A 16,927-nucleotide genomic window follows, 5' to 3' on the forward strand; every position below is an offset into this window, starting at 1 on the left:
ACCATAGAAGAAGCAACAACACTCCAAACCAGACCTGCGCCTCGGTGGGAGTCAGGTGAGCATAACAACCATCTCCGGTTCCAGAAGCACCTCAAGACCTTCCTCTTTGCTTCTTCTTTCTCTCCTCCTCTCCCCTGCTGAACTCCTGACTGAAACAGCACTGGTCACCTGGCTACCCCCTGATCTCGGGCCGAGGTCCGCTCTCCTGCCAGCTGCACACCTGCGCTGCCACCCAAGCAACCCCTGCACTTGGGGGCTGTTTCTGTATCTCTACAGTCCCCCCATCTCTTGACACTTGAAGTCTGCACTTACCCCTGCACTTGCCACAAGCTGGCCGCACATTTACCTATTGTTTTTATTTATTTTATTTATTCTTTACTGTTGATCCTATGTATTGCACTGCCCACTCCGTCTTCCCCCTGCACTTTCCCTTTCCCCCTCCCCTGCACTTGGGCAATCTCAATGTCACCTTGCCTAGTAAGATCATTGTCTTTGTCTTTCCTCTGTTCCCCCTTCCTTGCCTCGTCGCGCCTTGAAACGGTACAACGTCCTCTCATCGCGGGAGGTTTTTTCGCTGGGTTTTTTGCCGCAAATTTCTTTTTCTCGAAAAAACCCACTGAATTTGAATTTTTTAGGGAGGGTTAGTAAATTAGATATATGGGTGTGGGTGTTTGGGAATAAATACAAATTAAACAAAATGGGGTATTAGAGGGGAACCCTCCCCAAATATAATTTAAAAAAAAAATTCGATGGATTTTTTTGTTAAAAAAACACAGTAAAAAACCCAGCGAAAAAACATCCCGCGATGAAATGACATGGAACCCTTGAAACACATGTGTATAGGCACGTTATAAATGCCATATATCATATCAAGCATTATGCATTTACTTCTTTACTCGTTCAGCAGCAAAGAAAAATGACACCTTAAGTAAAAAATGTGTAAGACAAATTAAACAGTTTTGTGAGAACATGAAATGGAGTTCCATAACTAGCTGGGTATATGACCTCAGTAACAGCCAATCACAGCCAGAACCACTCCATAAAAGGCTGTACCATTAGTCCCACTTTTTTCTTTAGCGCTCAGAATGAAAACATGTACTTGAAAAAATCTCCACATCAAGGATCCAAGCAAGATGTAACCAAGCATCACTGTGCACTTCAGCCATTGTCCTGCCACGTTGTGCATGAAAATGAATGCTCTCCAAGAACCTTCATCTCGTTCATCCCTGATAGGCCAGGAAGCTTTTTTTAGATCCATGACATCTGGTCCTACATTGGCATCTGAGGGAAGATAAAATAAAATCCAGTGGGTGGCGGGTAATAACAACACTACAAACTTTATTCTCCTCACATCCAAACGGCAGTAGGTAACTATAGCAATTACATATTGCAGCACTCTCGGGTACCCGGAGAAGGAGGGAATGGTATGACCCACTGGAGAGTGCACCACACTTGTGAGGTACCAGTTTGGCCGGACACCTGTGGGAATGTGGGAAGGTAGGACATGTGTTGTTGCAGGTGTGTTTCGGTGGTTTCCTGGTGGCAAATGTCTGAAAATGGTGCTTTTCCCCCTAAACATTGGACTTTGGTGGGCATTGTGGGTAATACATTCTAGGGCTATTCGTGCAAGTCAGACCTCTTTGGATTCCCACAGATGTCTTCTTTTGAGAAATGTATGTGGTTCCCCTCTTTCCTTGGTGGCTGCGACATCCCAGGCCCAAATCTGTAGGTTGTCCACAAGACCAAAATCCTAAAGCAAATCCCCATTCAAAGGGAAAAGGCTAAACCACTGGTATCCCAAAGGGTTTGTGAAGAGGACATTTTTAGGATTATGGTCTTGTGGACAACCTACAGATTTGGGCATGGGATGTCGCAGCCACCAAGGAAAACAGGGAACCCCATGTTGTTCTGAAAAAACACCCGTGGGAATGGAAAGAAGTCTGACTTGCGCGAATCGCCCTAGAATTTATTAACCACAAGGCCCGGCAAAGTCCAAAATGTAGGGCAATAAACACAATTTTCAGACATTTGCCACCAGGAAACCAGCAAAATACACCGGCAACAACACATGTCCTACCTTCCCACATTTTCACAGGTGTCCCGACGAAAACGGTACCTCACATGTGCGGGTGCACCTACCTGGGCGCAAAGGTAAAAGGCTAAACCACTGGTATCTCAAAAGGTTTGGGAAGAGGAAATGTTTAGGATTTTGGTCTTGTGGAGAACCTTCAGATTTGGACCTGGGATGTCACAGCCACCAAGGAAACAAGGAAAATGGGGAACCCTGTGTATTTCTGAAAAGAAGGCACCTGTCGGAATCCAAAGAGGTCTGAACCACGCAAATCGCCCAAGAATTTCTTACCCACAATGCCTGTCAAAGTCCAAAATTTAGAGGGAAAACTGCAACTTTCAGACATTTGCCACCAGGAAACTCCCAAAACACGCCGGCAACAACACATGTCTTACCTTCAACATTTTTAGGATTTTGGTCTTGTGGACAACCTTCAGATTTGGGCCTTTCTGGGGCCATCACCCCGACCATCCTAGAGCTCTTGCTATGCTGCGTTACAGCTTGTCCCTCCGGGCATGGATGGGGACCCTGCCGGGGGTCCCTGTGACCGCTGCTGAACTTGGGAGCGGTCGACCAACAAGGGAGACAGGGGACCAAGCCTGGAGGCAGCACCGCCGGCCGTCCCGGATCTTTGACTGGCCTGCATTACAGCTTTTCCATCCGGGAAGGGATGGGGTCCCTGCTGGGACCGCCAATGAACTTGGGGATTGCCGGCCAACATGGTAGACAGGCACCAAACCCTAGCCACATCACCGACCATCCTGGAGTTCTGGCTGGCCTGCGTTACAGGTTTTCCCTCCAGGGAGGGATGGGGACCCATCCGAGGCTCCCTGGGACCGCCGCTGAACTTGGGGACGGTCGACCAACACGGGAGACAGGAGCCCAAGCCCAGAGGCAGCAGACGCAACCGTCCCGGAGCTCTGGCTGGCCTGCATTACAGCTCTTCTCTCTGTGAAGGGATGGGAACCCTGCCAGGACTCACTGGGACCGCCGCTGAACTTGGGGATGGTCGCCCAATATGGGAGACAAGAGCCAAAGGTGGGGACATCACCTCCGACCATCCTGGAGTTCTGGCTGGCCTGCGTTACAGGTTTTCCCTCCAGGGAAGGATGGGGACCCTCCCGAGGCTCCCTGGGACCGCCGCTGAACTTGGGGATGGTCGACCAACAAGGGTGACAGGGGCCCAAGCCCAGAGGCAGTAGCCCCGGCTGTTCTGGAGATCTGGTTGGCCTACATTAGAGCGTTTCCCTCTGGGAATGGATGGGGACCCCGCCAGGGGGCTCACTGGGACCTCCACTATACTTGGGGATTGCCGCCCAGCATGCGAGACAGGCACCAAACCCTGAATCACCCTGACCATCCTGGAGTTCTAGCTGCCCTGCGTTACAGGTTTTCCCTTTAGGGAGGGATGGAGACCCTGCTGGGGCTCCTCGGGAGAGCCACTGAACTTGGGGATGGTTGCCCAACATGGTAGACAGGTGCCAAAGGACATCGCCCCCGACCATCCAGGAGTTCTGACTGGTCTGGGTTACAGTTTTTCCCTCCAGGGAGGGATGGGCAAGCTGCGGGGCTCCCTGGGACCGCTGCTGAACTTGGGGGCGGACGACCAACAAGGGAGACAGGCACCCAAGCCTGTAGGCAGCAGCCACGGCTGTTCTGGAGCTCTGGCTGGCCTGGATTACAGCTTTTCCCTCCGGGAATGGCTGGGCACCTTGCTGGGGCTCACTGGACAGCCGCTGGACTTGAGGATGGTCGCCCAGCATGGTTGACAGGTGCCAAAGGCAGGGAGAATCACACCCGACTATCCTGGAGTTCTGGCTGGCCTGCATTACAGGTTTTCCCTCCAGGGAGGGATGGGGACCCATCCGAGGCTCCCTGGGACCGCCGCTGAACTTGGGGACGGTCGACCAACACGGGAGACAGGAGCCCAAGCCCAGAGGCAGCAGACGCAACCGTCCCGGAGCTCTGGCTGGCCTGCATTACAGCTTTTCTCTCTGTGAAGGGATGGGAACCCTGCCAGGACTCACTGGGACCGCCGCTGAACTTGGGGATGGTCGCCCAATATGGGAGACAAGAGCCAAAGGTGGGGACATCACCTCTGACCATCCTGGAGTTCTGGCTGGCCTGTGTTACAGGTTTTCCCTCCAGGGAAGGATGGGGACCCTCCCGAGGCTCCCTGGGACCGCCGCTGAACTTGGGGATGGTCGACCAACAAGGGTGACAGGGGCCCAAGCCCAGAGGCAGTAGCCCCGGCTGTTCTGGAGATCTGGTTGGCCTACATTAGAGCGTTTCCCTCTGGGAATGGATGGGGACCCCGCCAGGGGGCTCACTGGGACCTCCACTATACTTGGGGATTGCCGCCCAGCATGGGAGACAGGCACCAAACCCTGAATCACCCTGACCATCCTGGAGTTCTAGCTGCCCTGCGTTACAGGTTTTCCCTCTAGGGAGGGATGGAGACCCTGCTGGGGCTCCTCGGGAGAGCCACTGAACTTGGGGATGGTTGCCCAACATGGTAGACAGGTGCCAAAGGACATCGCCCCCGACCATCCAGGAGTTCTGACTGGTCTGGGCTACAGTTTTTCCCTCCAGGGAGGGATGGGCAAGCTGCGGGGCTCCCTGGGACCGCTGCTGAACTTGGGGGCGGACGACCAACAAGGGAGACAGGCACCCAAGCCTGTAGGCAGCAGCCTCGGCTGTTCTGGAGCTCTGGCTGGCCTGGATTACAGCTTTTCCCTCCGGGAATGGCTGGGCACCTTGCTGGGGCTCACTGGACAGCCGCTGGACTTGAGGATGGTTGCCCAGCATGGGAGACAGGTGCCAAAGGCAGGGAGAATCACACCTGACTATCCTGGAGTTCTGGCTGTCTTGCGTTACAGGTTTTCCCTTCAGGGAGGGATGGGGACCCTGCCGGGGCTCCTCGGGACAGCCACTGACCTTGGGGATGGTCACCCAAAATGGGAGACAGGTAACAAAGGCCAGGGACATCAGCCCCCGACCATACTGGAGTTCTGGCTGCCCTGCGTTACAGGTTTTTCCACCAAGGAGGGATGGTTCTACGTGATTTCGCCGAAGTATTTTTCATCGTGGGACTTTTCATCGCCACGTTTTCATCGACCAAAACTCTTTTTTTAAAAAATGTTTTCATTTATGGGGGGGTTCCCTCCCAGACCCCCCGTAATTAAATAATCATACCCCAACCCCAACAAAACACCCACCAAAAAATATTTTTTTAAAAACGAGTTTTGGTCGATGAAAATGTTGGCAATGAAATGTCCCACGTTGAAAAATACTTCGACAAAATGCGTGTATACCGGAGGGATGGGGACCCTGCTGGGGCTCCTCAGGACCGCGCTAAACTTGGGATGGTCATCCAACATGTGAGACAGTTGCCAAAGGCTGGGGACATCACCCCGACCATCCTGGAGTTCTGGCTGCCCTGCGTTACAGCTTTACCCTCTGGGAAGGGATGGGCACCTTGGCGTGGCTCACTGGGACAGCCGCTGGACTTGAGGATGGGAGCTCAACATGGGAGACAGGCGCCAAAGGCCAGGAGCATCACCCATGACCTCCTGGAGTTCTGGCTGCACTGAGTTACAGGTTTTCCCTCCAGGGAGGGATGGGGACCCTGCTGGGGCTCCTAAGGACCGCCACTAAACTTGGCATGGTCACCCAACGTGGGAGACAGGTGCCAAAGGCTGGGGACATCACCCCTGACCATCCTGGAGTTCTGGCTGCCCTGCGTTACAGGTTTTCCCTCCAGGGAGGGAAGGGGACCTTGCCAGGGCTCGCTCGGACCACCGCTGAACTTGTGAATGGTTGCCCAACATGGGAGTCGGTGCCAAATGCCAGGGACATAACCCCCGACCATCCTGGATTTCTGGCAGGCCTGCATTACAGGTTTCCCCTCCAGGCAGGGGTGGGGACCCTACCAGGGCTCCCTGGGACCTCTGCTGACCTTGGGGACGGTCAACCAATGAGGGCGACAGGCGCCCAAGCCAGGACGTAGCACCGCCAACCGTCCCAGAGATCTGGCTGGCCTGCGTTACAGCATTGGCCTCTGGGAAGGGATGAGAACACTGCCGGAGCTCACTGGGACTGCTGCTGGACTTGGGACGGTCGCCCAACAAGGGAGAAGGGTGCCCAAGCCCGGAGGCAGCAACCCTGGCCGTCCCAGAGCTCTGGCTTGGCTGCGTTGCAGCGTGTGCCTCTGGGAAGGGATGGGCACCCTGCTGGGACTCCCTGGGACCGCCCCTGAAGTTGGGGACTGTCGACCAACAAGGGAGATAGGCACCAAAGGCAGCGGACATCACCCCCAACAATCCAGGAGTTCTGGCTGGCCCGAGTTACAGGTTTTCCCTCCAGGGAGGGATGGACACCCTGTTAGGGCTCCCTGGGACCGCCGCTGGACTTGGGGACGGTCGACCAACAAGGGAGACAGGCGCCCAAGCCCAGAGGCAGCACCGTGGTTGTCCCGGAGATCTGGCTTGCCCGCATTACAGACTTTTTATCTGGGAAGGAATGGGCACCCTGCCGGGATCCCTGGGACCGCCGCTGGCCTTTCTAGAGATCTGGCTGGCCTGCGTTACAGGTTTTCACTCCAGGGAGCGATGGGGACCCTGCAGGGGCTCCCTGGGACCCCCGAGGACCTTGGGGACGGTCAAACAACAAGGGTAACAGTCGCCCAAGCCCAGAGGCAGTACCGCCGACTGTCCGGGAGCTCTGGCTGGCCTGCGTTGCAGCGTTTCCCTCTGTGAAGGGATGGTCACCTTGTTGGGGCTCACTGGGACTGCCTCTGGACATGGGGATTGTCACCCAACATGGGAGACAGGTGCCAAAGGCCAGGGGCATCACCCCAACCATCCTGGAGTTCTGGCTGCCTGAGTTACAGGTTTTCCCTCCATGCAGGGATGGGGACCCTGCAGGGGCTCCCTGGGACCCCCACAGATTTTGGGGATGGTCAACCAACAAGGGCGACAGGCGCCCAAGCCCGGAGGCAGCACTGCCGACCATCCCAGATCTCTGTCTGGCCTGCGTTACAGCATTTCCCTCCAGGGAGGGATGGGGACCCTGCCGGGCCTCACTGGGACTGCTGCTGAACTTGGGGACCGTCGCCCAACATGGGAGACTGGCACCCAAGCTGGGAGGCAGCAACCCTGGGTGTCTCTGAGCTGTGGCTGGCCTGCGTTACAGCTTTTCCCTCCAGGGAGGGATGGGGACCCTGCCGTGGCTCCCGCTGACAGCCACTGAACTTGTGGGTGGTCTCCCAACATGGGAGACAAGCGCCAAATGCCAGGGCCATCACCCCGACCATCCTGGCGTTCTGACTGGCCTGTATTACAGGTTTTCCCTCCAGGGAGGGATGGGGACCCTAACATGGCTCTTTGGCACCCCCGCTGACCTTGGGGACGGTCAACCAACAAGCGCAACAGGCGCCCAAGCGGGATGCAGCACCGCAGACTGTCCCAGAGATCTGGCTGGCCTGCGTTACAGCATTGACCTCTGGAAAGGGATGAGCACCCTGCGGGGTCTAACTGGTACTGCTTCTGGACTTAGGGATGGTCGCCCAACATGGTTGACAGGCGCCCAAGCCCGGAGGCAGCAACCCTGCCCGTCCCAGAGCTTTGGCTGGCCTGTGTTACAGCATGTCCCTCTGGGAAGGGATGGGCACCCTGCTGGGGTTCCCAGGAACCCCCCTGAAGTTGGGGATGGTCGACCAACAAGGGAGACAAGTACCAAAGTCCAGGGACATCACCCCCGACCATCCAGGAGTTCTGGCTGGCCTGAGTTACAGGTTTTCCCTCCAGGGAGGGATGGGCACCCTGCTGGGGCTGACTGGGACCGCCGCTGGAATGGCGATGGTCGCCCCACATAGGAGACAGGCGCCAAAGCCCAGGGGCATCACCCCGACCATCCTGGAGTTCTGGCTGGCCTGCATTACAGGTTTTCCCTCCAGAGAGGGATGTGGACCCTGCCGGAGCTCCCTGGGACCACCGCTAAACATGGGGATGGTCAAACAACAAGGGAGATAGGCGCCCAAGCTCAGAGGCAGCACCCCCAGCCACCCTGGCGCTCTAGCTGGGCTGCATTACAGCTTTTCCCTCTGGGGAGGGGTTGGGACCCTGCTGGGGCTCCATGGGACTGCTGCTGTTCTTTGAGCCGCAAATGTTTTTCATTGTAAAAGTTTTATTATAAGTGCATTCTTCATAAAACGTGTCAGTATAAAGACATGTAACTTCACCCCCGATCATCCTAGAGCTCTGGCTGGCCTGTGTTACAGCTTTTCTCCACCAGGGAGCCCCGGCAGTGTGCCAATCCCTCCCCAGAGAGAAAAGCTGTAACGCGGCCCGGCCAGAGCTCCAGGACAGTCGGGGGTGATGTCCCGGGCCTTGGGCACCTGTCTCCCTGGTTGGTCGACCATCCCCAAGTTCAGTGGCGGTCAAAGGGAGCCCTAGCAGGGTCCCCATCCTTCCACTGGGGGAAAAGCTGTAACGCAACTCAGTCACAACTCTGCAACGGTCCGGGGTGATGTCCCCATCCTTGGGCGCCTGTCTCTTATGTGGGTCGACCATCCCGAAGTCCAGCAGCGGTTTCATGGAGCCTTGGGAGTCTAGCTTGCACATGGGTAAACTTCCTCCCAGCTCAGCAGTGGTCATCGACGACCCGGCAGGGTCCCCATCCCTCCTAGGAGGGAAAAGCTGTAACGCGGCATGGCCAAAGCTCCAGGACAGCCGGGGGTGCTGCCGCCGGGCTTGAGCTCCTGTCTCCCATGTGGGTTTACCATCCCCAAGTCCAGCAACAGTCCCAGGGAGCCCCTGCAGGGTCCCAGTCCTTCCCTGGCAGGAAGAGTTGTAACACAGCCCAGCCAGACGTCTGGGAGGGCCAGGGGTGCTGCCCTAGGCCTTCGGCATCTGCCTCACATGTGTCGACCACTCCCCCCAGCCCATCAGCGGTTATGGGGCGACCCAGCAGGGTCCCCGCCCCTCCCCAGTAGGAAAAGCTCTAACGTGACTTGGCCAGAGACCCAGGACTGCCGGCCGTGCTGCAACGGGCCAAACAACCCCCCACCCCCAAAATCCTTTCTCTTGTGGCCTAGTTCTCCTTTCTGCTTCCCAGGGGTGGACACATTGGGCCAGACCCTCAATTTTGCCCCTTCACCGCCAGGGAAGCAGAAAGGATGTGCCCCTCTGTGGGGGGATTCCTTAGTGGGCTGGCCCCCAGGGACTGGGGCACCCCCCTGATGCCCCCCAAGGATGCCACTAACAATTCATTGGAATGTTGTTTTGCCTTCCTTGGGGGAAAATGGGTACAAAACAGCACCTTTCTGCCCGCAAAGAAGGCAAAACAACATTGTGCCGCCTTTGTGGCTTTTTTTGGGGTGGGGGCAGTTTGACCTGGGCAGCCCCTGTACCCCTAAAATCAATTCCCTGGTGGTCTAGTGCTCCTTTCTGCTTCCCAGGGTTGGCAAAATGGGTCCAGACCCTCACTTTGCCTCCCCCAGCTAAGCAGAAAGGATCTGTTCCTCCTTGGGGGGATGAGTGGGTGAGGGGGATTGGCCCAGAGGCATGGGTCCCCCCCTTGATTCCCCCCAAGTCTGCCTAAAATATATATATTTATTTTGAGCCTTTCTTGGGGGCAAATGGGTGCACAGCCGCACACATCTGCCCCCAAAGAAAGCAACATATTTTGACCCCTTTCTTTTTTTATGGGGGGGCCTGTTTGGCTTGGGGGGGCCCACCCCCAAAATCAATTCCCTGGTGGTCCAGTGGGGATTGCTGGTCGAGGATCGAATGATCCTCGACCAGCACTCTGTTTGTGTGAGAGTCTCCCCTTTCCAACGAGCCCTCACTTGGCCAAATCGGGCACAGAAAAAATCTTGCAGGACGCAAATGCCTCTGGGCTTCATCATAAAAATCTAATTTCCTGATGACGATGGTGCACGTAGCGTGCGTTGACTTCATCACAACAACCCCCTGGCCCCAGGCACAGAAGGGGAAGTCCTCCCCTTCACTGCCTGGGGGTCAGAGGAATTGAGGCAGCTGCAGGGGGGGGGGCGATCCGCCCCCCCAAAGGTAAGCAGTGCGGAGGACAAGGTATCTCATATCCCGCACTGAAAATGTTGTAAACAACACTAAAGGAGGATTAGCTCCCTGGAGGTGCTAAGTTTTCCCAGGAAGTAGTTTACAGAATGACATACCCAGGTATGATCGATGATATTCTTGAGAATAGAAAGTTATTCTCATTGGTGGAAGACAATAAGGGCTGAAGACCCCCATCTTTAGCGGAACCAAGTGAACCTCCCTCACCGACTTGCCTATGGTTTTCCGTGGAACTTGGAACCATTAGGGCACCACTCACATCCCCTCATAAGTATTAAGATGAGCATGTGCAACAAATACATACTTAATTCTTGTGAATTCCTGTGAATTCTTTGTCTTTGTGTCTCTGTGTTGCGCCCTGATGATTGCGAGCTTTCGGCGCGTTACAAACATATAAATTAAATAAATAAATAAAATAAAATAATGGACAAACAAAAGCAAAGCTGGGGCATAAGAGAACATAAATTACCCTAAACTGGAAGGCCACTAGGACCTAGGTAGATATTTTACACGAATGTTGAGCTTCCATTATTTTGTTTATGTTTTATTGGTTAATTATCTTTCAACCTTTAACATATATCCAATAATCATCAATTTAAGGGAACCAAGGGCAGGAAAATATATAAAGGATCAGTTCAAGAAACTCTCTAGCCCTTTAAGTAGCAGTCTCTCCAGCTGCCCAGGCCCAGTTCACCAGTTGATCCCCTCGACTGTCTCAGTTAGCAATACCTCTACACAATTCAAGGCGTCAGTTGTTTGACCAAGTCGGTGCTCAGTTATTAACCTCTCCCACAGTTGGTCTTTTATTGCACAGTCACACTCAATGGAATAGGCCCCCTTTCTTTACCCATGTTCTTTGAGCACTTAGAGAGGGGCAATTAAGCATCAGAGGTCTTAATGTTTCAATGGAATCCACCTTGTTGCAGAAACAATAAATTGCTTCCTTTGATGTCATTTGCTTCCGTATTAGCATCACTTCTCTTGTGGCTAAGATAAAGTGCCAAGGACGAGTGAATTTGGTAGCCTCAGGATCTTCCTCCAGAAGTAGGCTTCACATAAGTCCCAAGTTTTCCAAGCAAGATTAGCAAGGGCTTCCACCCCATATGTAATAACTGCTGACACTATCTGCTTATAGAAGGTTACGATAAGAATCAGGGAAAAGGTCCCAAAATTACGGTGTAATGCTCTCCCCTGATTAGTTAATTTCAGTAGTTTTTCCTTAATCAGCTGATAGTGGCCCAACTCATTGATATTTTTGTTAATTTGTATACCAAGATAAATTATTGACTGCACTACTTCAAGCGGTCAATTTTCGATACTCCAGTTAAAGATTTTTGATTTTTCCTGCTTACCAAAGGCGGATTTCACTATCAACACCTTAGATTTCTCTATGTTGATCCTCATCTCATTTTTATCCAAATAGGTTTTGAGCACTTCTAGTCTCCTCTCGAGTCCTATAGCGGTCAAATCAATAAAGACGAAATCATCCGCATATAGAATCCATGGAATTTCACCATCTCCAATCTTGGGTGGGAAGGCTCTGACTTATAGTTGGGAATCCTTTATATCAACCAGGTATAATGCAAAGAGAAAAGGACCCAAAGCACAACCTTGTTTAATCCCATGAAAGCTATGGATCTCCTTTGTTATGGTGCCGTCTCTAGATAATTGAATCTGTATTATTGTATCCGTATACAGAGCTTGTATTGCTTCTAGAAGATCTTCCGGGCACTTCCATCATTTTAACTTGGACCATAGAAGTTCTCGACTTATGCAATCAAACGCTTGTTCTAAATCTACGAATCCAAGGTAAACTTCATACTTGGACTCTAGTGCTCGTTGCTTTAAAATATTTAGAATGAACAGGTTCAAGGAAGTGCCTACTCCACTTATGAAGGCTGTTTGGCGTTTGTCTAGAATGTCTGCCTTCTTTGCCCAATTTTTAAGGTTGCGTAGGATGATTGACGCTGAGATTTTGTCAATAGAGTCTAATAGCGCTATTGGCCTATAATTATGAGGATTACTAAGATCTCCCTTTTTAAAAATTGGCCCAAAGATTGCATCCTTCCAAGACGATGGTACTGTTCTTATTCTCTTTACTTGGCTGAATATGAGGTGTATTACATCGGCCCAGCTTTCTTTATTTTCTTTGAGTATCAGATTTGACACGCCATCGGGCCCTGCTGCTCTTGAGGAGATCAATTGATTTATCATGCCTAGTATTTCTGTCCGGTCAACATCAATTGACCATGCCAATGTACTGGTCTTCTTTTCTTGTCGACTTATGGATTCCTTTGTCCCAAAGAGAGACGAATAATGGGCGAACCAGCACTCCTCCGACACCTCGTTAATTGTTAGTCCAGCTTGAAAATCGTCTCCCTTATTGATGATGTCCCATAGGTATTGTGGGTTACATACACGTACCGCTGTCAGCATTCTTTCAGCATCATCTTGTGCTCTTTTGACTTTTGTACTCTTTGACCAGTTTTTATAAGTCTGCTTAAACCTTCTGATTGCTTCCTCTTTCTCGGGACAGTCACATAGCGATAGTCAGAGTAATTGTGCTCTGTATTCTTTCCTTTTTTTAACTAAATCTGTATTATAAACATGTTTCCTGTTAACCATTGTGGTTTTGGTTAAGTCGGGCTTGATTTCGAACTCCAACAGTAGCCACACATATTTAACCTCATCTGGGTTACTAGCAACATAGTGGTCATAGCGTGCAGCCAGTTGAGGGAGGGCCCCCTGTTTAATTCTCAGGTTGTTCCGTCCCCATGTTACTTCAGATGGGGTTATTTTAGACCTCTCACTTCTTTCCCCTACCCAGATAATTTCAATATCCAACAGAGCGTGGTCACTAGTTGCTTGTTTTTTTTACTGTAAATGATTTCATAAATTGTACAGTGTTTCCTGTAACAAAACAGTAGTCAAGGCAGGCACTATTAGCACCACAAAACCAGGTAGCCGCACCATCGAGATCCGCATAGGTTGACCCATTTAGCATAATCATGGAGCGGATTTCCATTTCCCAACGCCGCTCCTTTTCTTCCAAGTTCGTAATTTTCTTTGGTTTCCCATCTCTGGTTAACAGTTTAATGATGAGATCACCGCAGACTAATATTAGTTGGTTAGGATCTTCTATCATGGACTTATCAATTTGTTCCATGATGTCACTTATTTACATGAGGACACTTATTTTCACTCTAATAGGTGTTAATTAGGAGGATTTTTATCTCGTGTTTCCTTGAGCATTTCCTAATCCGTAGAATTTGAACAAAGGGGTTCGGGATATGATGTTCCAACACTTGAAGATCCCGGTTTATTTTAACCATAGCTAATAGACCAGCATAAGGCCTCCCCTTCTCACCTTTCCTTGCAGGGTTGATGTAGACATCGTAATCTTCACAAATCGGTTTTTCCCTTATCCATGATTCTTGCAGGCAGATAATTGCGTATTGCCCTAGGAAATGATCTTCTCCTGCAAGTAAGTGCTTGAATCCTCGGCAATGTGAGGCAATTCTCACATTTTTCTCAGTCCCTTTTGGTCTATTTTTCTTCTTCGTAGCTAGAACTTTGGCCATCCCAGACCAATCAACTTCATTTTTTTTAGCTCTTTGCTGTGTGGCTTTTGTTAATTTGAACTGCTTTCTAGAGTTGTCGCTTGTGAAGCTGAGCTTTTTTCCTTCTGCCCTTGATGGTAAGACAACTTTAGAAGCCGCCGGTATTTTGAACTTGGGTTTCGGTTTATCCTCCTTGTTTTTTTCAGGGGATCCTAACTTTTCTCCCTTTCCACATGTTTTGTCTTTTACATCTTGGATTTTGTCTCTGTCAGCACTTTGCTTAGAGACCAAGTTTCTCCTAGATTGGTCTCTTTTCAATGACTTTGTGAACACTTTCCTTTGCATGCATTGGAATTTTCCCGGGATTCTTATCATGGTCTATGAGTTCCGTCAATTCATACCCCAGTAAAGTGATTTTGACCTTAATTTCTAACAAAAGTTCTTATCGGACCGGATCTTAGATGCAGAATTACCAGATCAAGTCTCTTTTCATTAACAAATTCAACGATTCCAATGTCATCTGATGAGATGAAACGCAAGGCAGGGATCTGTCACAGAAGGGTCATGACCTTTTCTCGGTTTAGGAGCCCTCTTTTTGGGTCCTTCACAATTCTCTCTAACATTACTTTACAAGCGTTCTTGCCTCGTTTGATCTCTTCTAGACGGGACGTCTCTTTTCCTGGCGGAGTTGAAGCAGGCCTATCAGGCCTCTTAACATCATGCTTGGGCTTTTTTTCTTTTATGTTCAGGTTTGCTCTAGTTTCAATTATCTCTTTAACTTGTTTTGATTTCTTCACATTTGTATTCAATTTTAATCTCAATTCCTCATCACATCCTTTCCTTTTATCTTCTAGTTTACTAAAGGCCACGTTCTTTGTCATTTCCTCATTTCCAAGACAACTTTCCTCAGTATCTTTTTGGCGTTTTGTCCTTCTTATTTTCTTCTTTCCGGGACATCGCTCTACCATCAGGCACGCAGAGATCTCTTTTTACTTTCTCAGGAGAGTTTTTTTTCCTGATTTTCAACTTCCTGCCAGTTTGAGAGACTAAAACTCTCCCAAACCTCTTCCTCGTTTTTTTTATTCCAGGATCTCAGTGAGGTCACTCAGACAGGATTCAGTGAGGTCACTCAGACAGGATTCAGAGATCATCCAGTCATCTCCTGCTGAGCTGATATTCAACATACGAGAGGAATTTGGGGCAGACGTGTCTTGGGAGTTTTTCTCCAATACCAATTCTCTTCTAGGCTTTTTTGCAGCCTGTGGTTCGTCAAGTCTTGGAGGGGTCCTTATATTCCTTAGAAAGGACCTTGATCCATTTTGCTTTCCACATCTGACTTGATTCTTTAGTTTTTTGCCCTTTCTAGATTCATCCTGGGCCACATTTCCATTAGAATTTGCTGCTTCATTAGATGCCAAGAAAATCGAGAAAGTTGATTTGGCTGAGTTATCCAAGGTTTTTCCAGGGTTTTTTATGAGCCGAGCCTTATCCATGGGCTTACCTTCGCCATCCGCCCTTACTTGTGTATTAGCCTTACTTTTTTGTAGTTGTAGAGGGCCACCCTTTGAAGTACTACTTTCTTTACTTTGATTATCAACCGCAGGGTGGTCCTTATTTGCTGCTGGGTGATGAGTGCCTAGATGTTCACAACTATCACCTATAGTTAAGCCTGCAGTTGGATTTTTAGTGGAGCATTCGTTTTCAGATTTATAGCGGCTCCTCATTAATTTACCGTCTTCTATTACCGCCTCCATAAGAAGAGTTTTATCATTAGATTCACTTCTTGTCAAATCGCTTAGGTGGTTTTGTCACATGCGGGTTTGCTCAGCTTCCTTATCTAATCTCTGCTCTACTATTTCCTTGAAGCGGCCAAGATCACACAGTTTCTCTTTAGATTTTAGATTGACCATTAGCAGCTCCTGTAAAGAGTCGTTTATATTTTCATATAGTTTCAAGAAAGGTGCAACCGAAATTGTCAAGGCTGCCATGACTGTATTTTGGATGCAAGCCGAGGTCTCCTTCCTATCTTTTTTCAATAGATCCTCCATTTTCAATAGCGTGGATTGTTCAAACAGAACTTCACTCGAAGGGGCAGCTACTTGTGGCTCCACCAGGCTTCCACTTAGTGAGGCATGGCCAGGCTAAGAGTTGGCTCTCATAGCCCCAAAATTTGGCGCAAAGCTGTAATCTCCATCCAGGGCTGCAATTGTGTCCTTGATAAAGGATAGGCTCCGCCGTTTTTCTTCTGCAATTTTGCCTGTGAGTGCGGTAATATCTTTCACTAATTTATCTGCTAACAGCGAATTGGTTAGGTCTTTTTTTGCCGGCTCCTTCCACCTGTCTCGGGGTAAAAATGCTGTTTTCATCGCTTCTTAGTTGTTATTGTCAGTGGGCCCCCTTTTATCCACTTCTCCTTTTTCCATGTGGCTAATTGCACTTACTTCCCGGTTCTCCAAATCTTCGGGTGTTAACTCTTCCCCATTTCGAGGATTTGCTTCCACCAGCGAAACCTGATTCTCAACTGGAAGAGGAGTTTCCTCAAAAACACCTCAGTCATCTATGTCCTCCGAAGTTGCAGACAAATGATTGCTGTTTGATTTTTCATAATCAGCATGAATTTGCCTAACAGGAGTTGGGAGTATAAGTAATTTTTCCTTTTCATCACTTTCCTGACTATCAAGGACACTCTTCCTGGTCCTTTCCGCAGCTCCTGCTTCGCTGCACTCTTCAGACACACCTCTCAACATGGGCACATTCAACGGCTGCACCTCCGGTGCTCCAGGGCCACGCCCCTCTTCTCCCAGTCCATCACTCGGCGACCATGCCACTTCACCTGGAGACGAGGGGGAATAGGAGGGGGGCGCCGCTGAGCCGCTCACGTCTCTCTCCGTCAGGGCCGCAGGCTGGCCCATCGCCACACCAACACTGTCATCACGCGGTTGATCGGGGAGAAGTCCCGAGGAGCCCTCCTCCCCAGACCCGCCGCGTCCACCAACGCCTCCACGCCAGCCTCCACCCCGGCCGCCCTCCAATGCACTCCTGGATCTCCCATCGGTAGGTTCGAAGGGACCGTTGGTTCTGAGCCATCTGCTTCGGATTCCGTGAGTCGCTGTGGATTCTCTCCCAATAACAGGGCCGGGTGGCGGGGGGGAATATAGGTAAATTATTTGTTCCTGGTGTAAGGGGTTGCAGGGCTT

Source organism: Ambystoma mexicanum, chromosome 14 (genome assembly GCF_040938575.1).
Source record: "Ambystoma mexicanum isolate Mex_15411 chromosome 14, UKY_AmexF1_1, whole genome shotgun sequence".
NCBI lineage: Eukaryota > Metazoa > Chordata > Amphibia > Caudata > Ambystomatidae > Ambystoma > Ambystoma mexicanum.